The sequence below is a fragment of the Rousettus aegyptiacus genome, unplaced genomic scaffold (genome assembly GCF_014176215.1).
Source record: "Rousettus aegyptiacus isolate mRouAeg1 unplaced genomic scaffold, mRouAeg1.p scaffold_m13_p_13, whole genome shotgun sequence".
NCBI classification, from domain to species: Eukaryota; Metazoa; Chordata; class Mammalia; order Chiroptera; family Pteropodidae; genus Rousettus; species Rousettus aegyptiacus.
This window is the reverse complement of record NW_023416288.1, coordinates 28,733,425-28,759,828: the sequence shown is the minus strand read 5'-3', so window position 1 is coordinate 28,759,828 and position 26,404 is coordinate 28,733,425. Positions and strand designations below refer to the sequence as shown.

Genomic DNA, 26,404 nt, shown 5'->3' with positions numbered 1-26,404 from the left:
TATCCCTGCCTCTAGGGAATGTCTGAATGAATGAGTAAGTAAATAAAATCTAGTGACCTGCAAACTCCTTAACTGGCATTCAAGTTTCTTCATAAGTTGTTTCCTCCTACCCCATTTTTTTCTCCGTCCTTCTTTCCCTCACATCTAACTCCTATGGGTTCATTATTCCTAGAGTGATAATCAACATCATTAACTACTGCTGAGGTACAGGCACAAATAAATCAGAATAAACACTGTACTGAGGCTGCATATCAGCTGACCGAGTCCTGATTATTCCTGTATAGTATCATTCACATTCACATTTCCATGCTTTTGTTCCTTTTTCTGCAAAGGATACTATCACTTCTTCTCTACCTCCCCACTCAAATTATTTAAGGCCATGTTCAATTGGGAACGTTCATCGGGAATTCTTAAGCAATACTCTAAGTAAAAGGTCGGCTTCCTCATCTATGTTCCTGCTTTGTCTTGCACTGTACCTACCTATATTACCATTCCTAATGTTAGATAATAATAATACCTTGTATGTTCATGAAGTTCTTTTATTCACCATGAAACTACATTCCTCAATTCAAGGATTGCACTATATTCATCTCAGTAATTCCCACACCTAGCACGATGTCTAGTACATGTAGGTACAGAATAAATTTTTGATGGATGAACAAGTCGACAAAGGGGAAGGGCTAAGCCAATAAATCTGTAGTCGCCTCTGGGTTAGAATCATCTATCCAACTTGTAGTATAGCATTGTGAAGGACTAGAACACAGTTCTTTGATATAGATCAAAAAAAGAAAGAAAAATACCCTAGAGTTTGGGCTACCATATAGAAAGAGTGGATTCAGGAGGGGTAGGAACTTTCTGGATCAGGGAAAGACACCGGACACCCAGAAACAAATTTGCCCCTGAACTATGTTGTTCAAGATACTATTATTCCCTAGGCTTTGAAACTGAAGTGATTTCTCCGATCATTGGAAGGGTTCAGCTTCTCACCTTCTGATTACCTTCAGTTCTTCTCCTCCAAAAGAAATCTACTTCTTTATTAGACAAGCTCTACAACCTCACGATTACATCAAAATAATCAAACCACTATTCATCAAGACACAGGAGAATGGGATACAGAGATTTAAGGATATTTGTTTCCTTCAACTTTAGTTTTAGAAGCAGGACTATGCAAATAATGCTCCTGACAATACTTAATTTGTCCTAAGCAACACACTGGGAAACTAATGGCACAGACAGGAGCCACATCAATGATACAGTCAGTGGTTTAACCTTCCCTAATACCAAAGCAGACACCTGGTACTCAGACTAAACACCTAGCAAAACTGGCACATCGGCTCCTTTAGGCTCATACTGGTCTCCAGGCAGTTACCTAAGAAATACTATTAATTTCGATCCCTGTCCACTTGCCAGATGCTTGCTGCTTTCACCCTTAGAGTATAGCTAAGAGCAGAATGCATCTCCCTGAGGAGCACATGTCTTGTAAGTATTTTCCATGCTCACATTTTAAAATCAAATAATAATCTCCCTTATAAGACTTTTAGCAGAAATATTTAAGTACAGGCTACATTGTAGGGTGTAATATAGAGTAGGGAACGCAGCTTGGGAGGTTAGTTATGCATATATTTTGCATATTTAAGATAGGATTCAGTAGTCTACTATAAATATAACTCAATGGTAACATCTAAAAATACGTAACATAATCAGGAATGGTCTGCTGGATATTTTATTTCATAAGAAAAAATTCTGCCAACTACAGTACCTACACTAATAAAAATAGACCTTTCCATAGTAAACCTTGATTTTTAAAACACTGGGCTTAGCCCCAGGGTCTCCAGTGTCCAAATCATATCCCAAACAGTTTCTACATAATAAAGAGCATTTTATTAAAAAGCCTTCCTCATTGATTTTTATCGGATCATTTTTGAAGGCCCCTACCCGCAACTTCCCTGCTTGAAAAGTAGGTATCAGGGAGTCACAGCCACCGTTATCATTAGTTTGTGTTTAAAATGAGATTCACAATGCCCAAGAACTGCAGGACATACAAGGCTCCTTTTCAGTCATGGCAGAGGGGTTGTTAAAAAAAAGAAAAATCATTGTCTACCTGTAAATACACATGATAAAGAAGTCCAAAATAGAATTGTAAAAAGGAAGTAATAGTCCGAAGTGAAGGAACTTGTAACAGACAACCTCTGATACCTGCGCAGCAGGAGGCCTTTGGAACTTGTACACTATAACCTTCCCTGTGGAAAACCACCCGGTCAAACATGTTTAAAAGAACTCGGCTCCAGGTCTACTACACTGCTAGTGTAGAGACCTGGGCTGTGATCAGCTAGCAAAATACAAAAGGTCTTTACTGCAATTTAGATGGACTTGGTTCTCTTTGTCAAACTTCAATATTGAATACATATATTTTTAATGTCTGTGATTTTGTTAAAGCTGCAATCTATCTCTTGAAGATCTGATAATCCCTTCACGCTAGCAAAATGCCCATGTGAAACGTCTCACTAGCTGGGGTCTAGAAGTCAATTAACCTCTCTGAGCTTCAGTTGCTTAAACATGAAGTATTTTACTTACTAGGTCGTTCTGAGGCTTGGAGAAAAAAAATGTAATCAGTAATGAGAAGATGTTCAAAAATGTTGGCTGTTACTATCATTATTAGTATAGAAACTGTGTTTTCCTTCAGGCCAACTTCCATCCCTGGAGAAAACAGTGATACACGGTACCTCTCACCCTGAAACAGAGTTCTGTCACACAGCTATTAATCTTTCCCACTCCACCTGGGTTACAACAAGGATCTAATCACCACAGCTTTTTTCTCTTTCTTTGCTTCATTCTTTTAGAAGGCAGTGTGTACTCTGAGGAAATATACTCCTATGATCATTTGCTTGTGAATATACCACATTTACCCTAATCTTTCAGTGAAATTACTATTATTAAAAAAAAATCACTTGGGAATTGATGGAAAGAAAAACAAGAATATCAAAAACAGTAAGTTAGGAATAACTACCATTCTGTAGGAATCTGAAGAAAAACATGAAGTATATCCCTGAGTACTGTAAAAATCCTTCTATAAATAACTTTTCTATGTTTTAACAGAACATCTTGAAAATTTCAATAGACTAAGGCATCTATCTTGAGGAGGATTTCACTCACTATTTTACTTACTCCTCTATTTATCGCCGGCGGTCAGTCCAATTTTAAGCGAGCTAAGGCACATCTTCAAACATGGATAACTATACACCTCAAGTGAAGAAATGACAATAGCAGGACACCCACATGATGAAGAAGGAAACAGGATAAGCCATGAGCTCCTGAAGCCACTGACAAAAGATGTGAGGTGCATGGGACCCCACCCCCCCAACCAACACCCACATTATCACTGACTCCTTTAACTCCACATTCCTCTATCTTTGACCTTCTTTTCTACTGTCCTTCTCCAAGATCTTTTCCCATTGAATAAGTCATTTATCTCTTTCATACCTTTCCAAAGAACCTCCCCTTGACTAATGAGTTGAACCAACCTCCCATTTTCCATCTCCGTCTCCTTCTCACCCACTGCCAAAGAATTCTGTTTTATACCAAAGAGTCATCTCAGTGCCATCCCTCGCTGATTCTTTACTCACCTATACTTTTCCTTTTTCTACACACACCGATATTTTAGGATACACCTAAATTTCCAGAATACATTGATACACAAGAAATGAATCTTTGAACTTCACCCTACCAATAAGTATTGATTTTTCTAATCTGCATAACCTTTAATATTTATATTGAGGTTATGATCAACCGAGGTTCATGCTATGGAACTTTGTGAGCTGTATTTAGCACAGGGGCAAGTTTTGATCATGCTTGAATTTAACACATACTAGCTTATTGAGTGCTTACTGAGAATGTTCAGTACAAAGGTGAGAGGGTAGGTCAGATAGAGCCTGCCTCAGATTTCACACCAGGAATTTCTCAGAGTTTGGTCCAAGGACTCCTCTGAAAATGCAGTCTTATCTAAGATGCCCTCCCCCCACCCCCCATCACTGGGCTAAAGTATGAAAACAAAATAACAAAGCATACAGAGATAGTAACACAGTGAAAAAAAGTACACTGGTTTTGGAGTCTGACAGACTTTAATACAAATTCCACTTTTGATTTTCTTGCTATATTTTCACAGGCGAATTACCACTCTGACCTTCAGCTTGCTTGCAGGTTAGTTGCTGGCTCTAATACCTCCTTGCAGGATCACTAGGGACAAATGACAATATATTTAAAATACTTAGCATAGTGCTCAATAAATGTGAGATATTAGGATAGTCAGAGCCCTTGTGTTGCAAATTTCCCCCCCTCCCACCCGGGAAGTGTGAAACCCTGCAGCTCTAAAAGGTATTTACCTCTTAAAAGGAACAGGATAGCACAAGTGCTATAGGAATTTGGAGAAGAGATTTTTCATTGTAATTAGAAGTAGAAGTGAAAGATACTATGGAAGAGCTGGCATGCAGCTTTAGGATACTAAATTTTATTGAAACATGCACGATTGGCAAAAAAAAGTTCTGGAAGTTCCTGAAGTCCTAACCTCAATGATTTGTAAATAGTTTCAAGAAACAATTGTAAAATTACCCTGCTGGGTCCTTCAACTATTTCATGATTAAAACAATTTATTTTTGTACTCCCATATCATAAAATATGTTCAGTGTTAAGATTATCCTTAAAATTACTCTAAGCTCCATGCCAGAACAGGATGTTAGTAGTTTGTTTTATGTCACACACTCCATTTCAAACAAGATGGTGGAATTTTATAGAGACTGCTTCTCACGTATACCATGTTCTTTACATACAAAATGATAATGCTGACCTCCGGCCAGGAGGGGGAACTCTTTGGGTCACTATACTACTATTACTGATGGGTTGCAACTTTTCTATCATCTCTTGGAAAAAACAGGTGAAAAGGTGTCCACTGAGAGTCAGGAAGGAAAGCTGCCTTTAGCAAAGATGAAGATTCATCTGCTCAGGGAAGCTAACTGGCTCATGATGGGATCAAGCCTCTTGATCCCATTAGCAAAACACACTAATCATTTAAGGCAACTCAGAGCCAATCCTATTAAACCTCATTATTCTCCTGAAGAATAAAGAACAACGAATACTCCATTTTAAAAAACGGAGAGAAATTTCAAATTATAAAATCTGTAAAATCAGGTAACAACAATTATTGAGTACAAAAATATAATCTCAACTCAAAACAAGCTCAGCACTCAATCCACAGGACATTTATTTCCTCGGAGTGAGAAAGCCTCCTTTAAAACTGAGTAACTATAAAAACGAAGGGGGCTAAAACAACTCATTTTATTGCAGGCAACTGCTATTAATGTTACATAAAGGAAGAGATACAGCCTTTGCTTTCATATTCCAGTTCTGCAGGAAAAAAAATATGCATATATACATATATATTAAAATAGACTGAGACAGATCAACACATATAAATAGCTCAATGCAACATCTGTAGCAGTCCTTAAGATTGTATTAAAGTTCTTGCTGTTCATCAGGTTGGTAAATCATATCAGCTCCTAGTTATTTAAATTGCCAGTTGCTGGGCAACCACTTCTCCTGTCAACTGTCATTCACTCTTAAGTTCCTCTGCAATACTCCTTTGAGAAGAAAAAAAAAAATAGTGAACATTATTGAGATGCTTATTTTGAGCATAAGAAATGTACTTAACTTTATCCCTCAGCTTAGAGAGTCTGAGAATTGAGTGATAACATGAGAAAATAAACATGTTGAGTGAATTGGAGGAGGGGCAGTGTATGATAACAGGTAGTGATGTGGGTGCATACCGAGACAGAACAGTTGAGGGAATTTGCTGAAGTAATCTTTGTGACAGAAGCCTTCCGAAAGAAAATATGCACTCGGGGGGTGGGGGGGTGGGGGGGTGGGGGGGTGGGAGGGGGTGGGGGGAGTGATTCTCAACAAAACCGATGTCTAATTATTTTTGTAACCATGTGACCATCACTTAAGGATGAATAAGTGTTATAGTCGCAGTAATCAACTATTCCTTGCTTCGGATATCACCTATTTGTTTCCTGGATAGTTAGAAACAAAGTGATTTGCTACCATCTCATAAAAATTTCTACTATGCAAATGTTGTTTTATTTTCTTGGATGTAAATCAGCATCCATCATTTTACTCAGTCCAAGAGTTGTTATCTACCAGTAGTATAAAATTTCTCTTCAGGATAAGGCAAGCTCCTCAGCCATGAAGATAATATAATGCAGTACTTATGCAGTTTACTCTGTCAATACAAGTAGTTCTCGAACTGCTGCCCCCTTTCTCTCTGGGACTCAAATTTGGACCACATCACCTCTAAAGTTCTTACTAGCAATAATACTTCATAAAGCCATAAATCTTTAAATTATACAGTTCTCAGTTGCAGCCAATATAAAACTGAGCCAACCCAATAAATCAGACTTGTTTGTAGAGACAAAGAAAATTATTAAAATGTATAATTTTATTTAAAAACTAAAGAGGGATATCTTTATGACTTCAAGTAGGATATTTTTTAAACAACACAGATTTGTCAACTTTGAAATTAAAACCTTTGTTCAATAAAAGAAATTCTCAAATAAAAATGTAAAGATAAAATGCAAGGAAAAAATAGTGCGATGCAAATAACCAACAAATAATTAATAATGGTAATATTTTTAGAACACCCATAAATTAATACGAAAATAAAACAAAAAAGAACAATTTAGAAATAGGGAAAGGAAAGGAATGAACACTGACCTAAAAGGGAAACTTCAGCAGTCAATAATTATATAAAAAGATGCTCAATGAGATACCAATTACACCCATCGGATTGAATATCTTTTAAAATCTTATAATCCTAGTGTTGGCAAGAATAGGGAACCATCAAAATTGTCATTCACTTTCAGAGAGAGTGTAAATGCATGCACCATTTAAAATAGCGATTTGAAGCTATCTAGTCAAATGAAAGATTTAGAATACCCCGTGACCTGTGGCAGGCAGAATAATGGTCCCCCTACAGATGTTCATGACCTAATCCCCAGAATCCGTGACTATGTTACCTTACATAACAAAAGGGAATTAAGGTTGCTGATGGAATTTGGGTTGCTACTAAATGACCTAAAATAGGGAAATTACCCTGGATTATTCAAGTGGGCCTAGGTATTCAAGAGAGTTCTTAAACATGAAAGAGCCAGAAGAGAGTGGGATGGAGATGTGACTAAGGAATAATAATCAGAAAGATGCAGCATTGCCGGCTTTGAAGACAGAGGAATGATGCCACAATCCAAGGAATGTGAGCATTCTCTAGGAGCTTTAAAATGCAAAAATCGAATTCTCCCCTAAAGGATCCATGAGAAACAGCCCTGCCAACACCTAGATTTTTAGCCCATTAAGACTATGTCAGACTTCTAATCTCCATAAATGTAAGCTCATAAATTTGTGTTGTTTTCAGCTAGCAGTTTGGGGAAAATTCATTTCAGAAGCAATAGGAAACCAATAAATGACCCAGCAGTTCTATTCCTAGTAAAATTCTCCCATGGGCAATCACAAGAACGTTCATAGCAAAACTATTTAGAATAGAAATCATGGAACTAATCTTCATCAACAGAAGGATAGCTATATGAATACTGTGGTAATTTATTTAATAGAATAGTATATAGTAATTAATATATAAGACCTGGAGCTATACATATCAACATGATACATCTCAAAACTTATGGTAAACTAATAAAATAATAAGCTAAAGTATAGTTTTTATAACATACCATTTCTATAAGATTTAAAAACATACGAAATGATATGATGATATTTGCGGATAAATATATTGTAGTTGAAGAATAAATAAATGGATGGGAACAATAAAACACCATCTTCAGGAGAGTGGCTATCCTAGAGGAGTGAGTGAATTTACAGAGTGCTTCAATCTTAAATGCTTTATTTATTTCACGAAACAAAAAAAAAACCTAAGGTAAGTAAAACAATATATCAAGATCTGTCAAGTCCATAGTGAGGAGATGAATATTAAATTTATTATCCATATTTTCTGTTCTACTGAAATATTTCAGAATTAAAAAAATAAACAACATATGCTACAATTATGTATTTTCCAGGTTCCACTGGCAAACAGACAACTGATGCTTCCCAAGTTCACAGAAAATGATCTCACCCAAGGAAGTATCCCCATGAACTTGCCAATTAAAAGACGAAAATATCAAAAAGCAAATATCAATATTTGACCCAATTTTTGTAACCTTCCAATGTACACTGAAACAAGCATATTTTTATTTTTCCATTTATTTTAAGCAATTTCATCTTCTGTCTCAAAGTCAAGAAGCAATTCACATTGAGAGGATTTTTTCTGCATGTCTCCAAATAGGCACACCCAGCTGTGAAGAGTCTATTTGTAAGTAGGTATTTATAAAATGGACCGTATTAAATATGCTGTCACCTTTCAAACAAAAAAGTGGGATTGCCCGTTTAGAAATACAGTGTTTAAATAAGTTGTTAAATAGACAAAATAACGTCCTGCTTACTATTGTCAAAACCCTCCATTGATAAGGATTAATAGCCTATTAGCTAAAGACACAAATATTGAGGAAAAAATATAAATGTACTTTTTGTGATTTAATATTTTTCCTTTATTATTTATACTTCTATCAAATATATTTTGATTTCTATTTTCCTCTTCTTTAAGTGGCAATGTCTGTCTAATGCCCCAAGGACATAATGAGAAGATTAGGAAATGACTATTCTGCTTCTAGGGAAATGTAAAAAATGCGGGGATTTTTCACTCTGAATGGAAAACTTCAACTCTTGCTCTAGGAAGCATTCATAACCTAAAATACTGGCACTAAACTGTTTTTGCTAGAAGGGAAAAATAAACACAAGAATAATCTAAGAATAATGTATAACTTAAACATATTACATGGGTAGTATGGCATGGATAAAGTAGAAGCATTGTATTGCAACTCATTGTTATTCAAATAAAGCTTACTTCATCTCTTAAAAAGCCAAAGTCCCTTTCGTTTAAGCCTTAGAAAACGAAATTGATTATATTTAGTTCTGGGTGGCACATAATTTAATACTTGTGCCTGCCAAAACACCAACCACTACTAAAAGGCAATAATAGCAGCTCTAAAGAAAATCATGTTTCTTTGTTGTTTTCTTGTCCAAGCCAAACCCGAGCCCAAATAAGTGTATGCCTCAATCAACAATTCAGAATATCAAAAATAAGGATTGCCGTTATTACTCTGCTTAAACAAAAAACGATAAGCATACTATTCCAGTTTTCTTTAATTTACATAACACTACTTAGTGTACTAATAGACTAAGAACTATTACCTAAGTAATAATGACAAGAAATATCCCACCCAGATGTGATCTTATAATCAAAGCTTGTCCCTTTAATTGATGCTATGCATTTATGCAAAGCATTACTGCATTTAGCATTCCAGAATCATTTTATAGTCTTTCTTCCTCAAAAATACCTTCTCCCTTTCTTGATCTTTTTCTTTTTTCCATTTCCTTTTTCTCCAACCAATCAGCATGAAGCGCCTTTAGTTGATAGATCTACATTCTTACATATTTTCTATGTGTCCCTTCTCCAGAGAAATGTCATCTCTTGTTCCATTCAGTTTTTCTAAGAGGTCTTCCTTCTCTTGGTTGGATCATTTCTTCTTCAAGCACCTATTTCTATTCCTTCTAGGTCAAGCTCCCAACATAATACTATAGGGATCACTGAAACCATTTTGGCTGATTTTCAAGCCTTTCAAGGAAATCCCCCACTGACAATTGTCACCTCCACCTGAACAAAGCCCCTGTCAAAGACTCACCAAATTCATTCTATTGTGAGTAAACTGCAAAAAATTTTAAAGATGTTCTCCACATTAGGTTGAGATACACCTTTCTGTAGTTCTATTTATTGGTCTACTTCAGTCTTCTCTGGGTGATCTAGAGTCTCTGTTATGTTGTACGGTCATTCAATTATTTGAATACCATTATATTTCCTTCAAATCTTAATTATTACCCTCTCTTCACCTTTAGCCCTATAAAATGCAGTTCTCACTACCAATTGATATTAATCAAAGATATGATTGGCATTTGCCTGAATAATACACTGACGTATATGAAATAACAAATCCCTTACCGCTTCAGTCATCCTACTGTACCAAATCCCATCATCTCATCACCCTGGCTTACTTCAAATTATTTATCTCCATGTGAAATTATTTTGCTTATGTGTTGCTTCTGCTAAGTGTTGCTTCTGTCTCTATGGCCAGACCACAAACTCCTTGAAAGTAAAGATGATGTCTGTATAATTTAGAGGAATCAGAGAACAGTGCCTGGCATGTAATAGATAGTCTATATATACTGTTGACTGTTCAAATAAAATCTACTGAAAATACTGCTTCTCAATATTGCTTCTCAATATTTTTGCCTGACATATGTTCAGGATCATTTACTGATCTAAAAAATACAATGCCTAACTGCTGGCCATAAATCACAGAAACAAAATTAATGAAACTTTGAGGATAAGAAGTATTCCCAGGGTTACAACCTGAGATCTAGGGGTGGCACAGGAAGATGTCATTCAAAATACATATTTATAATAAACACATATTACCACATCGTCTTTCCGTTTCACTTTTTTTAAGGTTTGGAGCTTCAAGGGGGTTGGACAAAACATCCTATAGACGCAGGGAACAGATTGTGTGAACATCATGGGAGAAAAAGGACACTGTAGGAACTGCTGTCAACTGAGATGATGGTTGAGAAGATGGGGAGGAGAAAACAAGGAGGGAGGCTGCGGCGTTACCAATGCAGATCACAAAAAGGAGGGCAATGGAAGCCACTGGAAGGGTTTAAACAAGAGTATGAGCTAATGAGGCTACTAGAAAAAAAGAATAAGCTAGCCTCATAATGATGCATATCGCAGAAGAGGGTATGATTAAGGGCAGGAAGACTGAGTGGGAAGCAGCAACAGCATTCCATGCATGAGATGAAGGGAAAACTAAACAAGGATACTGAGAGTGGGGTGGACCAGAGAGAATGGTGCACAAGGAAATTCAGGGAGATAGGACCGACAGGGTCGAATGATAAACGGTTGAGTAAAAGGCTAAATCAAAGATGAGCCCCCCTCCCACCTTTACCCCCCACCTCCACCCTTACCTCACACCCCGCCCGCCCCGCCCCACCACCGTCCAGGTTTCTGATTTGGTGGATCAGAAGGAGGTCCCAGTCATAGGAATCAGGAATAAAGAATGAGAAACAGGCTACTCAGAAGCCTTTAATTTCCCTGAACCGAAGGAAGGAAATACATCAATCAATATGTTAATAGTCCCCTCTAACTGGTTTTTAAGGTGACTTATCTTCCTAAAGCTTTTTTAATTTCCAAGTTTTCTTTTTTAAAATGTGTTATCCTTAATTAGAAAATGTTTTTATTTCCAATTTTTTTCAATTATATTCTTTTGTTATATCCGATTGAAGACTATAAAAGTCTTTATGATCAAAACCGGGTATGACGTGTAAATAGATTTAGGGGTTAGGTGATGTCTCTTCCTTTCTTTCTTTTCTTTCTTTCTTTTCTTTCTTTCTTTTCTCTCTCTCTCTCTCTCTCTCTCTCTCTCTCTCTCTCTCTCTTTTACTTTTGCATAAGTTTAACCAGCTATGACACTACCAGGTGATCCTTGTCAACTTGGGCTTTTTCTCTTCTTCTAATAGGTCATCTGCCACATGGCACAGAATTTTTGTGTAATGTGTTCTGCTAGGACATGTCATGCACAGCCACACACTGCACCAAATTAATATGGAAAACAAAAAGAACACGAACTTCCCATAAACTAATTACATCGCTTACAATTTTTACTTTGTTATAGCAACAACTCATCTTACCTACTTAACATCTTGACATTACAATTTAACCAGATTCTGCCATTCTGCCAATAAACAGACCTTATTTAGCATATCATCTTCATAAGTAGACTGACCACAAGCATTATACAGAGTTTGGTCAAAAGCATCTTAAAGTAGTCAGTTGTGTGATAAGAGTTAACAAGTATTGTAACTCCAACCCCTGATTTCTTTGAGGAATTTTTTTTTATTAGTTTTAGAAAGAATTATTGGTAGTATTTGCTAGAAAATGCAAATAGGGCACTGCAGAGATTAATTCATTCAACAACAGGTCTAGGTGCACAGAAAACACCAGTTTACAAAAGGGTGTGGAAAAAACTCCCTGACTTCTTGTAGCTTATATTTGGGTGAGAAAACAACAGGGGGCAGAGTTTTGGAAGTATTTCCACTAGGCTGCCATAAACCTATGGGATCTAAAAAATGAGATTAGTCTACGGCCATACACCTTGAATGTGCCCGATCTTGTCTGATCTCGGAAGCTAAGCAGGGTCGGACCAGGTTAGTACTTGGATGGGAGACCACCTAGGAATACCAGGTGTTGTAGGTGGAAAAAAAAAAAGTGAGATTAAAGGACATTGGTGGAACCAAATGCACCTAGCAACTAAATCCAGTGCTTCTGTGGATGCTGCTGATATAATGGAAGATTTTAAGGGAAAAGGGCCCCCCTCAGCAGGTGTCACATTTGCTACTATAAGTATGCTCCACAGACTTAGGGGGGCAGGAAGAGCTGGAGTCACAAGATGTTAAAATAAAACTGAATACTCTTGACATGCCAAACTCCATGGGACAAGGATTGACCAAGTTCCGCTTCAAGGGAGGTAAAAATCTGCCACCCTATGGGCCACCAGGGAAGGAGGTCCCAGGATAGGGCGGCCTGGAAGGCTACCTGATTGGCTTCAGATGCGCTGGTCCCAGAAAGGATAAAAAACTAATATGGCCGCTTGTCCCTTCTGCTAGAAATGAAGAAACAGCAAGGGAATTAACAGAACTCTGACTAATTGTCTTGCAGAATGAAGTTACAGACAACAAAATTCTATGTGGTGACTTTGACCTCTTCCCTGTAACAACAGAACTGATGTCTCTACAGTAAGACTCCAGTGTACTTAAACTTCAAACGTGTTATTTTCAACGAAGAGAAGAATCTCAGGGATAGGAATGAGACCCGCCAGTAACATGGGAAGAATGAATAGAAGTGAGGGGTCCCCTCAGGGGGTTACTCTGCTCTAAGAGACAGAAGAAGAACTCCTAAACAAACAGCAGATGGGGCAGAAATTCTTTGGGTAGGACTTTTTACTCAATCTTGATTTAGGGAAAAGTCCTGAGACAATCAAGGACTAGGGTCCACTCAATACATTGAGAACCCAAGGATTCGTGTGGGTAAATCATGATGCAATGAACTGATAGGGTGTTCTAGACCCTCTTCAATATATACCCCCTGTATTGCAAACTCTGCTTACACTGAGATATTTAAAATCTATAAAGCAAACATTTTAATAAATAATACCTTAGAACAAACAGGAACAAAACTATGGTTATTTCAACTTGTTAACAACGAAGTGATATAAGTAACTAAGAAGAAAGGATATATAAAAGTGCAGAGGTAAAAGTCGAGTTCCAATCCGCCCCTCCGCCACCTCTCCCCCAACTACTCTGAGAGCCCCACAGACATCCCACCAGAAAATACAAATGAGCTCCGAGTGCCCTCGCAGTGTAACGTATACGATGAACGGGGCTGCCTCAGTATCAACACCGCAACTACCTCTGCATCGCGAAAATCTGCTCTATTTATTCAGAGATCTTAGTCCTCCCCTGGACTTTCTGAACACCAAAGTTGTAAAGTATTTACTATGCAAAATTTCCTACCCAACCAGCAGCTCGGAAAGCAGAGCCTTGCCTATGGGCTTGGGTGGGTTTTCAGATTCCGAATACCTGGCATCAAAGGCAGGCTTTTCAGATGATTTTAAAGCCCTTGCTCAGATGCTCAAAAAATGTTTCAGGTTTTTAAATTTGTCACCAGACATGAGAGGAAAGAAATCTTTTTTTCAAATAGATAATATTTTTTCAGTCTTGAAAGTGCTTTTAAGAAACCATAATCACCTCACTCAGATGTACTGTAACTGGCAAGAGAACAATATGCTTTACTTTTGAAAGGATTCTTGCAAAATATTCATTACCAGACTATAGAAGTTGAGCTTCAGCAGGGCCCTCCGTTCAATTTTAAAATACTTGAAGTCCCATGTGGCTTCCTTGCTAATCAGGGCACACGACTTCTCACCAGCTGAAGAAGCTTGTTTTCATAGTGGCTGGGTTATTCTAAAGAAAAATGCTGCTCATTGAGAATTTTAGTTTAATGAAGGGACAGGAAGTTGAATTCTGCTGTAGCCACTGAAAAACTCACAATTTGATTTCCCATTAAAGTTATGAGTGACCTCCAAATTAAATACTGTGTCAAAAATAATGGCTTTGTTTTTAATTTGATGTTTATGACTAGAGGAATTTACGGAAAGAAGAATATCAAGGATATATCTATTTATATATCTGTAACTATCAATCTATACATATAAAATATTCATTGTCATAGGCATATGGATTAAAATTTGGGGTACTGAAAAGAAAAAAATAATTTTATTTTTAAGTATTGCATACCAAGCAATAACTTAAAAAACATTGTTATTATAGCTATTTGGATCTAGTTATTTGCACAGCTAAATAAAAAGAAAATCTTGAACAATTGTCTAAATATAATTACTAACAATTTTTCCTACATAATACAGTTTTGAGGCAGTTCTCTAATTTTGTTTAGTAGAGTTAAAATAACAATAAGAGGTAAGATGACATACCATTTTTTCTAAGTTCTGAGGAAGATGATATATTATTTTTCTTATTTTGGTAGGCTCAAAGAGAAAAACCTGTGAAATAAGTTGTATTCTAGTATTTCAATTTAAAGGAAAACACAACCAAATCCGTAACATTTATTCTCTTCTTTAGAGCAATGCTGTCCTTGATGCCACGGATTCCTAAGCAGGGGACCATCCTGCTGTCACTGGTTTCTCACCAGAGCCTCCTTTCGGCAGGTGGAAGGGCTCCTGTTTGTTTGGAGATTTCACTTTGGCAAGATGTGAATTTTACCTGGGCCATGAGCGCCCTGTCTCTGAGGAAAAACATCTGCATCCTGCCTTTCTTTTTTCTCATGGACCGAGACTGGCTGAGGGTTTGGCCTTCTCTATGCTGTTGTATTCACTTCCTAGGGCTACCGCAACAGATGATTACAAACTGGTGCCTTCAAACAATAGCATTTATTCTCTCACAGACGTTCTGTAGGGCACAAGTCCAACATCAATTTCACTGGACGAAATCAAGGTATCGACAGGGCCAAAGTCCCGCCAGAGGCTCCAGAGGAGAATCTATTTCTTATTGTTTCCAGTTTCTGATAGCTGCTAGTATTCTTTGGTTGGTGGCGTCACCGCAATCTGCCTGCATGCTCACACTGCCTCCTTGACCCTTCTGTATGTGCCAAACATCCCTCTGCCTCCCTCTTCTAAGGATATATGTGATTGCATTTAGGGCCCACCTGGACGATACAGGATAATCAGAATAATCTCAAGTTCCTTACATTTATCATATCTGCCAAGTCTGTTTTTGGCCATAAAGTGACAATTTCAGGTTCCAAGGAATGTAACATAAATATCTTATGGGGTGCCATTATTCAGATGAGTATCTTGTACAATCTAATATATTACAAAACCATCTATAAAACCTGCCAATTTTCTTCTCCGTGGCTCAGAAAACAAAAGAATAACCATAAATTGTAAGTAAAATATCCTACATTCTATAATTTCTTGGTGTGTGAGGGTAAAACTAAATAATATAAAAAGTCCAGATTACAATATGATGATGATAACCAATAAAATTAAATATTTAATATTCCTAAGCAAACTCTTCACTCTCTGAGATACATTAAAATTTTTTAACACATCTGATTTCCAACTTTAGAAATGGAAGATTACTAGAACTGCCAATAACCACAGATACAATCATAACACTTATTTGTTGGGACTCTACCATGTCTCATGATAGAAAACATTATTTAGAGTGCCAGGAAAGTGGAACAAAGAGAATTCAAACACTCTGAAATGAGAGAGTCCTGGATCTGCAACCCTGCCTTGCCCTTGACAAGGTGACTTCAGGCGAGCATTTACGAAGTTTGCTAATCTGTGAAGTAAGGGATGTCCCTGGGCAACTCCCTAAAGAAAGAGTCTTGAGCCTCTAATTCTTTGGCTGGTGCAAGTCCGAAATAATCCTATATCTCTTGCTACCATTTCCTGGAAAGGTTACAGCCTGTCGCCCTCTCTGCTGCTCGGGCTCTCTCTACCACTGTGTCTACTTAAGCCAAGAGTCAAAATTTGCATAATAATAATAACAATAACTCTACAAAATCTTCCCACTGTCTTTCTCTTTGGTTCCCTTTTTTCTCCTCCTCTCATCTCTATTTCACACTCCTTCCATCTCAGATAAACAGAAACTCCAAAGCTCTCTCATGCTACTGCACCATCCAGTTCTCACTCTGAAATCTTGGCACTAGTGACAAGAAGAGAGGCCCTTGAAAGGAGACACAGAGAAGGCATCAGGTAGGTCAGAAGCTCATAGTCTCTTCAGAACTCTTACCAAGACTGCAGACTAACACATTTCTCTAAGAGAAATTTTTATCTTTGTCAAACTGATAAGACATTTTCTCCACCTTGTTATACTTTCAATGGAGCTAACAGTACCCACTTGAAAAGATACTGGTGAGAATTTAAAAAAAAAAAACAGATTTACAATAATTATCACACTGTCAGGTATATGTGATGAACTCAGTAAGTATTATTGCTATCATCATTATTATTAATATTACCACTATGCTACAGGAATTTAAATTCAATCTGTATAGAGATAAACCATATAAGAAAATCTATAGCCAATATTCTTAAACTAACTACAAAAATCATTGAAGTCAGAATCACAGTTTGATTCAACGCTATATTCTAAAGGCTTGTCATGCATAAAAACAAATGCCAATGAATTCCATTTTGAAAACAATTTTGCATAGCTTTATTTTTAGTTTCACAGAACTGGCCTGATTTTCTTTTCCCTGGGTGAACAGAATTTCCTCTGAAATTCCTAATGTGGCAAATAAAGAGAGAGGTATATTTCTGGTTTCAGTCAAATATTATTTGAGTTGAGGGTGGGGATGGGCGTGGAGGCAAAGCTGAGAACAAGAAACATGAACCTGTTGCAGTCACTCTCAGTGTTTAAGAGTGAGCAATAAGGTTGCTCACTAATGTTGACAATTTACAATTGATCCTCTTCTCTTTTCCTTTTACGCAGTGCCTATAACTAATTTCTGCCTTTAAAGAGTCATATCCAATTTCTACTGCTTCAAATAAGGCCAAGCACGAGAATCGCTAAGCTACAGTCAGTCCACGAATTTTGATAAAGACTGGTATAAGCTCAGCAAATGGTGGAAGTTAACCAGTAGTTTCACTGATTTTGATCCATCAGAGTTATAAAGAAATTTATATGGCCACCTAAAGGCTCATTTCTTTCTCTAGCAGTCCTTTAATAACACTTTCTAATTAATACATATTACAACATCGGTAAAAAATAATATACTATCTAACACAATTAGGAATAAAAGTGGTCAATTTTGTATTGCTCAACCAAAAGAGAGTTTAGTCTCTGAAATACCAAGTCTCCTGATAAGGAGACCTGAACTCTAAAGCAGTCCCACAGCTCAAACACAGAGAATACTATGGTGCCAAGAGACCAGCACAGTTAGAAGAAACCTCCGCAAGGTTATTCATACAGTGGTTGTAATGGACCCATTCCAACAGGTGAACATTATAATCAAAGCTAAATCTTACTCCGTTGGTCCTGTCTGAGAAGAGGCACACAGGCATTTAAAGGTAAGATTTAAATATTATATACACAGACACACATATACCTATATACTCACACACATATGTGTGTTGCGTGTATACACACAGATATATGTCTTTATATATGTATATGTATACATATACAGATATATAGACGTAGATTTTTTAAAGAATAATATCAAACAAGCAAACAAGAAAATAAAATGGAATGCTACAGAAATGTTACATGCTTCCCATGACAACTTCCAATAGCCAAACGGTTTTCTGAGTAAGCAACATCAAAGCATTTACAGAAACATCCTGCTATCCCTTTTTTCTACAATAATCATTTTTTCCACTTGATGCTTTTGGTTATCTGACTCAAGTGCCATTTTAAATGCAAAACAACCAGTGAAAACTGAGCCCATTAACTCATTAAAAAGGCTTTCACATATACAGAATATACTAAGTGAAAATGTTCATATCTGCTGAACAGCATGTGTACCCTATATCTGCAAAATTAAAACCAGAGATAATAACCAGAAAAAACAGACATCACATGCTGCTAAAAATAAGCCGATGCCAAAGCTACCAGACCCAGCTCCTAAGTCTCCCTAAAATGACAAGAAGTCACGCTGTTTCTAGTTTCAAGTCACGGATATTTGACAAGTCTTCTCATATGTCATTTAGAATATCACCACCCCTTAACTAAAAGCCCAGTGGATTTTTTTTTTTTCTTAAGAGGGTGATATGAGGAATGAACAGCTCTACATACATTAAGTTTCTGACATGTTCAAAGACAATTATTTTCTGTGATTAATCCTATTTTTTTCTGGCATGCCATGGGTTATTTGGGAGGAATTTGTTCTGCTTTGAACTGAAGTTCATATCATTGGATTTTCCTTTGTCATTAATTTTCAATGCACTTTATGACAGAAGCTAAGGATGATAAGTTGTGGAGTAAAGAGCAGAAGTACGAATCACAATTGACTTTCTTTGATAAAGCCGTCTGTACCATAGTAAGCAGGGTGAGCATTTTTATCTGTTTAAAGGTGGAAAGATCTGGTTAGGCCAGAGCCTAAAGTTCATAGCCAGTTGATTTAATTCTGAAAGTTATTTTTAAATATTTGTTAACTTTTGGATGTTTCACATAATAAACTAAAAGATAAAGTCACCTTATTCAGGAGAGGGGAAGCAGAACACACTGAGATTCTGATATAAAGAAACAATATCACTTGAAAAAGCTGTTCCTCATTGTCAGCCTTGCAAGACCCACCTCACTAAAAACCAATTTAGGCTAAAATGAAGATTTTACGGATAATAAAACTAAGTCTTCAGATGTCCAAAGAACTCAACCATGGTCATTTAATCATTTTATGACATTTTTTGAATAACCTTATCTGAAAGAACATACTGTTCTTTGGAAATTTTTAATTTCTTCCACTTAATTCAGAAGGTAATATCAAGTTTTTTGACCCATAAAAAGTAGGCTACAAACTTCAATCACAATTTTTGAGTGTACTCAGACATGACAAAATATTTTGCCTATTATCCCTATTACTGCAATCTTATGAGTTTCTAAACACCCTGAATGCAGTTATATTTTACTTCTGTCATTAGCAATTTAAAGACCATTGTGGTTTTTGGAAGCTACTAATTGTCTGAAGAAAAGAGAAATAACGTCACTGGGACATGCTGGCACACTGAAGGCAAGAAAAAGCCTTTAATTGCTGTAACTTGGGAGCGAAGAGAGGAAAGCAAATGAACACGCAATAGAATTTTTTTTAAAAAAGAGGCGTTGAAGGTGTTAGAGAATGGAACACATTCAACTCTTTTTTCTCTAAGTCTGTAATTACCACCTGGCCCAAAGAACAAGCAGTGATTCTCCATAATCTATCTGTTGCCATTAGTCGAAATAGCTCTTAAATACCTGACGTCAGCCTCTTCCTCAATTTGCCTAAAACAAACCGGAGAAGGGTTTGTCTTAAATTTTGACTCCAATTACCTAGCATTAAATCATAATTTTTAGATTTTGTATTGCTCGGATTGCAAAGACAAAAGATGAGTGAGCACTGAGGAGAAGGTCTAAAGTCCTTTGTTAAGGCTGAGCCACTCACTCACTACCTTACAAAGGCACTGTTTGCTCTCACCTCTGCCCCCCTCCCCCTTGCTTGTAACAGTAGAGATTTTTTTCCTTCTCTGTGAAGGTAGGGGTGCCAATGGCCAAAGCTTTGGCCCAGTAAAGATAATGACTCTTCCTCTTCTGCCTTCAAAAGATGTCTTCTTTAACTGACTTCGGGGACTGGTTTCACTGCACCTCCCACAACACCCCACAAATGGTCCCCTCAAAAATAAGAGTAAGACTTCTTAATTTCTTTTCCTAAACATAAAAGAAACAACTTCCTAATTTTTCAGAAACCACAGAATTCTGATTGGTGCTACTATGGTTTTTCAACCATAACATTCTGATGTTCAGCCAACTGTGGATCTCTAACCAGCAACCAAATAGTGTTATTTGCTATCAATCAAGTATTGAGCACAAGATTATCACTATTCTATCTTTAGGACAGAGTTCACTTTTAACATATAATTGCAATAGACTCTTTTTAGTAGTTTCCTTTACATATATCATCCAAAACTCAAAAAAGCATACTCCCCAGGTTTTTCTCTTATTTAGAGAGGCAAGGAAGCTTTATGCAATATGTCTATTACATTACAAAGGTTCATTACAAATTCCTAACACTTTAAAGTGAAAGAGATCAGATGTGGGTAACAGACAACAGAAGACCAATTGATGACCTGTAAAGAAAAATAATGAGGAAGAAGAACAACAACTCTTCAACAATGCAAATTTTACTACTGCACTTAGAAATCTGGAAATTGTTCTGAATTTGAAAGTTGCTGATGGTCCAAAAAAAAGAAAGAAAGAAAAATCGCATCACTGGAACAAGCTGACACATTGAAGACAAGAAAAAGCCTGTAATTGCGATGACCTGGAGGCAGAAAAAGGGAAGCAATAAACATGCAACAGCAAATTTCAAAAAGAGGCATGACACAGATGATCGCATCTTATGATTCCATATATATGAAATGTCCGGAATAGATACATCTATAAAGGCAAAAAGTGAACTACTGATTGCCTAGGGCTGGGGGGGATGGAGAGATTGAGGGGTGACAGCTAAAGAATATGGAGTGTCTTTTGGGGGTGATGAAAATATTCTAAAATTGGCCATGGTGATGCTTGCAAAGCTCTGTGGATGTATTCTATAGACCACTGAATTGTATGCTTTACATGAGTGAACTGTATGATATGCAATTTATATCTCGATAATGCTGTTATCGAAACAACGTAGCCCATGAGGGAACATCAAGAGAAGCAACTGCAAGGGCGTCATTTAGTAAGGAAATAAAACATTTAGGAGACAGGGCCCTTCATGCCACTAATTCTCATGCTGAATTTTCAATTGATTAAGCCCACATGTCTCTCCCACCTCAAGGCCTTTACATATACGATGTAACACGTCTGAAGCACTCTATACCACTTGTTTTGCTTCACTTTTATCTAGCCGAGGACTATTCATCTTCAAGAGTAGATCTCTCTGAGCTTAAATGGCACTTTTTCAAAGAGTTTAAATGCATCCGAGCTAGAGAAGATGCCGCTAATTCTCTTATTGGAGCTCTGATGTTCTCCTTAACAGTTATCTCAATTTGTAATTCTGTATTCCTTTACATTTACTTCATTTCCTTCTCCTCCATTGACTATAAGTGTCATGATAACAGGGACCATGTCTGCTTTGTGCCTAGCACAGTTCAGTGGACAGTTTATAGAAAAAGGTAAGAATTTAGAGAAATGAATAAATTAAGAATGAGCCAGTGGATATCATAATCAATGCCTTACAAGACTTCACAAGTTATAAATAACTGTAAAAATAGAGAAACAGAAAGTAAAGCATTTGATTAAACAATAAATTTAAACATTCAATTTCCTCATATTTCAATATTATATTTAAAAATTTGACAGAACCTTACATCAAATGAAAAATAGTTAAATTTATGTTCACCACTATATGTATATGTATTGTAAACAGTACAATAAAAACCTACTAAATACCTATCCATTTTATAGGTTCTATAGATTTATTAGAGTTTAAAAGATGAATAAAACAAAGTTCCCCCTCAAGAACTTAAAATCTAGCATGAAAGAAAGATATCTGTAACTAGTCTAGTATTACAGAGAAAAAAAAGAATTCTACCTAGGCACATGAAGAAATAATTTGTATGATATACACCAGTTTAAAAAGTGCTTATCCATAAAATTTCAGTGTTAAAGAAACCCTACTAGTGCAGTAGGATTATGTTTTTGTTTTAGATAAAAGAAAATGTATGTCGTCACTCGTCCTATAGTCATAAAACAGTAAATAATAGGAGGACGTAGGATTCAAACCCCAATCTTCTTGCTCTAATTACAGCATCATTCTCTTCAACATATTTGAAAGGCTTAGGAGCTTGTGTTCTCTCTTCTCTCTGGTTAGAAAGCACATGGAGAGAAATAAGCTCTGTTAATCCAGGTAGGTAATAAATACAACTATTTCTGGAAGACACTCTTCTAAAAGTCCTGTTCTCATCATTGCTAAAATGGCAAGAAAGGAAGAAAAAGGCAGAAGAAGAAAGAAGGCACTTAGGGAAGAAGGGAGGGAAGGAGAGACAGAGAAAAGGGAAAAAGAGATGAAAGGGGAAGAGAATCAGGATTCAGATGCATTAATTATAAGGGGAAAGAGGCATGGCACCATTAAAGGCCCATTAAGAAGATATTTTTTTACTCAACTCCCATCATTTAGATGAAAGACGTCATTCAACTTGAATATTCCTGCCCTGTCTGTAATTAAATCTCAGTACATCACTGCCTACAGAGACCTGGCAGAACAGCCTTTTCCGACCCACTGTTTCTATTCCAATAGAGCATGGTCGAGGTGGTTCTTGCAATCACTTAACCATCCTAAGGTATCTTGAGAAGTAGCTCTGGAAAAGCTTCATATGTCTTGGGCTTCCCAAGTTGGTTGGAGCCGGTACTAAAGTAACAAAGACCTCAGAGGTCACCTAGTCCCACCCACACTTTATTTTACTGATGAAAAAGCCAATAGCCAGAGAGATAAAATTAGTTAATCCATATTATGGTTAACAGCACACTATTTCTGCTTAGTGGTCTGAAATAAAATTCTTCATGGTAACTAGATAATAAAATCATCTCCCTCCCTAATAGACCTAGTGGTTTTCCAGTCCAATCTCTAAGATTTCTTGGTAAAGATTTGTTTCCTAGAGTTTGGGCAGAGTATGTAAGACCCTGACTTGAATTAGCTGCACTGAGAACCTCCTGGTCTCTCCCACCTTGGTTTATGGCTAAGCAAGTTAGATGCTGAGAACTCTAACTTCTCCCACTATATTCTGTCAGCTGAAGAAATAAAAGATTTACTATAAAACACTACCTTTCACTAAAAGTGAAAATATAGTTTCAGAATTGTTTAGAGTTCTTAATCATCCACTAAATTTTCAAAAAGTATTTTATAACACAGTTTAAAAAAAAAATGGACCAAAATTGTCTTTAAAATGTGTGAAGTACACAGGAATCATAAGCAAAAAAACAAACAACTATTTTAATCAAATTTTAGATGAAATTAAAAATATAGTCAAAGCCACTAATTGAGGTTCTGTGAGGAAAAACACACTGCCAGAATAAATAAAAAATAGTTTCAAAACTCATCTCCATTTTCTTTGCACGGGGTCTGAAATTCTGGCCTCTGGAGTAACTGTGTGTTAAAGCATTAGCTATAGTAGTTTGCATTAAATAAAATGCATATCTGGAGGAAATAATGCATGAAGCCATTAGCTCTGAAAAACAGGTTAACCCACATTACTTCATCAGATTAGTCACTGGACACTTTGAAAATCAGCAAGAATAAGGTCTTTGCTTAATGAGCAGGTAAACTACAAACTAAAAAGCAAATAGAGTTTCTATTGTCTGAATGTTTCTGTTCCCCCAAAATTCATATGTTTAAGTCCTAACCCCTATGACGATGGTATTAGAAAGTGATGGCTTTTGGGAAATGATTAGGTCATGAGGGTGGAGCCCTAATGAACAGGATCGGTCCCCTTACAAAAGAGGCCCCAGAGAGGTCCCTAGCCCCTTTCACCACAGCAGGCCCTCACCAGATGCCAAATCTGCTGAGGTCTTGATCTTGAATTATTGAGACTACAGAACTCTAAGAAATAAATGTGTTGTTTATAAGCTACCCAGCCTGCAATATTGTGTTATAGCAGTCTGAATGGACTAAGACAGAGTTAATAAACCAAAGTCAGCAACATAGTGGGGGCCCCTGGACAGTGTGAATGCCTAGAGAAGAGCAGAGAAGACATGACTAGGGTTGCCAAAGTTAGCAAATGATGATAATACGGGATGCCCAATTAAATTTAAATTTTAGATAAGCAACAAATATTTGCAATATAAATATGCCCTGTGCAATATTTGGGACATACTTCTACCAAAAAAAAAAATTCTTAAGATAAAATTCTAATTTAATCGGGCATCCTGCATTTTATCTGGCAACCTAAACATTGGTAAAGAGGATCATAAACTCACAAGCCATATGACTTTGGTTCATATCCCAGATTCATGGCTGCCCTTATGCTCTCTTTAAACTCTTGTAGAATCACTTGGAACCTGAGAGTTTCCACAACATCAAAATTAAAAAACATTAAAATGCCAATGCATCAATAACTATTCATTTATCCTCTTGCCCTCATGTACTTAATAATTCTGTCTGGGGCTGACCTAGACTTAGAAGACTTTTTACAGAGGTTACTAATTTTATTCCTAATTGCTCTTCCTTGAACCCAGATAGTACATAAAGTACTTAATATCTTTAATCCAAAGCAAAATACAAGTATGACTAGGGAAAATGTTTATAGTAAATTCATAGCCAGCATTAATAAATCCCTCACCCTCAGAAACTGGTAGTTTCCACAGAAGAATTGGACTTTCTGTGGCCAATAAACTAAATTGAAAAATCTCCAGCCAACTGTAATAAACACAGAATTGAAAGCTAATAAAACACCACAGGGCATTTCAAGGTAACTCAGCGGGAGAGAGCTCACCAATATAGATGTGTTTACAGATGGTGACTAAAGATATAATAATTAATCTGCTTTTGAACCAATAAACAAATCACATGCTTCCTTAAAATACAAAGCACAAAGGCTCTTAGCTGCTAATTAAGTTCAGGAGTGGAATAAACACTTGATTTACAGTAAAGGATAAGGCTCATAAACAGTAATATGCAGCTATCCAAGTCTTGCCCATCTGACTCAGAAAAAAACAAGCGCCCTATTCAGGATGTAAAAACTGACATGATACTATCATGCACCTGTGGTTTTCGAGTCTCAACAAGGTCCAAGATCATTTATTATTAGACATAATGTACTTCCTTAAGGACCTTTAACAAAGGAATTACTCCAAATTGTTATAACCATGCTAAATGTAGTATTTTAAAATCATAATAAAGATTGTACAGCCATTTCAACCGTGGAAAACAGAAATGAATCAATACCAGAGATCCAATAGATCAGCTATTCTCTATCTAAGTGTTTAGAGCAGTTTACTACACGAATATGTAAGCATTCCTTGCATAGAATTTAATGGATTCAGATTCTTGCTCACAAATAAAAGAGGAAAGAAGGAATATAGATAGGTAGACAGACAGACAGACAGATAAACAGACAGACAGACTGCAGTGGACAATCTATAGCCCGAGGGCCAAATCTGGCCTTTGCCCTGTCTTAGCACACCCCACAAGATGAGAGTGGCTTTTACATTTTTAAATAATTGAACAAAATGAAAAAAAAAGAATAATATTTCATGACACATGAAAATTATGTGAAATTGAAGAAAACACAAGGAAGTTGTCCATAAAAAAAAATATAGCCTCATCCATTTGTTTACCTATTGTCTATGGTGTTTTTGTGGTGCCGCAACAGAGCAGAGAACTTAGGACACAGACCACATGGCCACAAAGAGTAAAATATTTACTTTCTTGTCCTTTGCAGAGAAGTATGCTGAATCCTGAAGAGGACAGATATGTAGAGAGGGAACACAAAGTATAATCCTCTACTATCTACACATCCCAAAAGATTTGACCGGAATTACAATACATAGTAATTAAAACCACCATATTACTTTAGAAAGTATTTTATCATACTTAAAAATATACATATTTGTTATGAGCCAGTGTTCATCATATTGCCGCATTTGGTTACATGTATACTTTCACTTGGGAGATGGACTTGTAGGAAAGATCCAGAAACTCGGGGTGCAGCAAGACTTGTGCTACTCTGAACAGAGGATTTCTGTCCTCCCTCCCATTCCTTCACTGCCCACGATCTCTGATGTTGCCTGCACAGCGCCTTTCCTTCCCCAGCCCTTGATCCTCACCCACACTGCAGGCAGGCAGGGCAGTGTCCTGGGCTGCAGGAATAAATATGGCTAAGAAAAAGGACAGAAGCCAGAGGGTGACCTCATTCTTCGGTGCTCCTGCAGCCCTTAG

At 36.8% G+C, this 26,404-nt stretch overlaps 1 protein-coding gene and 1 pseudogene across 3 annotated transcripts in view; one reads left to right on the top strand and one right to left on the bottom strand.

The window, feature by feature from the left end:
* HDAC9 (histone deacetylase 9) overlaps positions 1-26,404 on the bottom strand; it is an 824,368-nt gene that overhangs the window by 762,094 nt on the left and 35,870 nt on the right. The window contains exon 2 of one of the 3 annotated variants that reach the window (XM_036231088.1): positions 4,118-4,233. The exons of the other annotated variants lie outside the window; for them this stretch is intronic. The gene's annotated coding sequence lies outside the window, so the exon portion shown is untranslated. The remainder of the gene's footprint in view (positions 1-4,117; positions 4,234-26,404) is intronic. 3 annotated transcript variants of the gene reach the window in all.
* Positions 12,343-12,460, top strand: LOC118610913 (annotated as a pseudogene).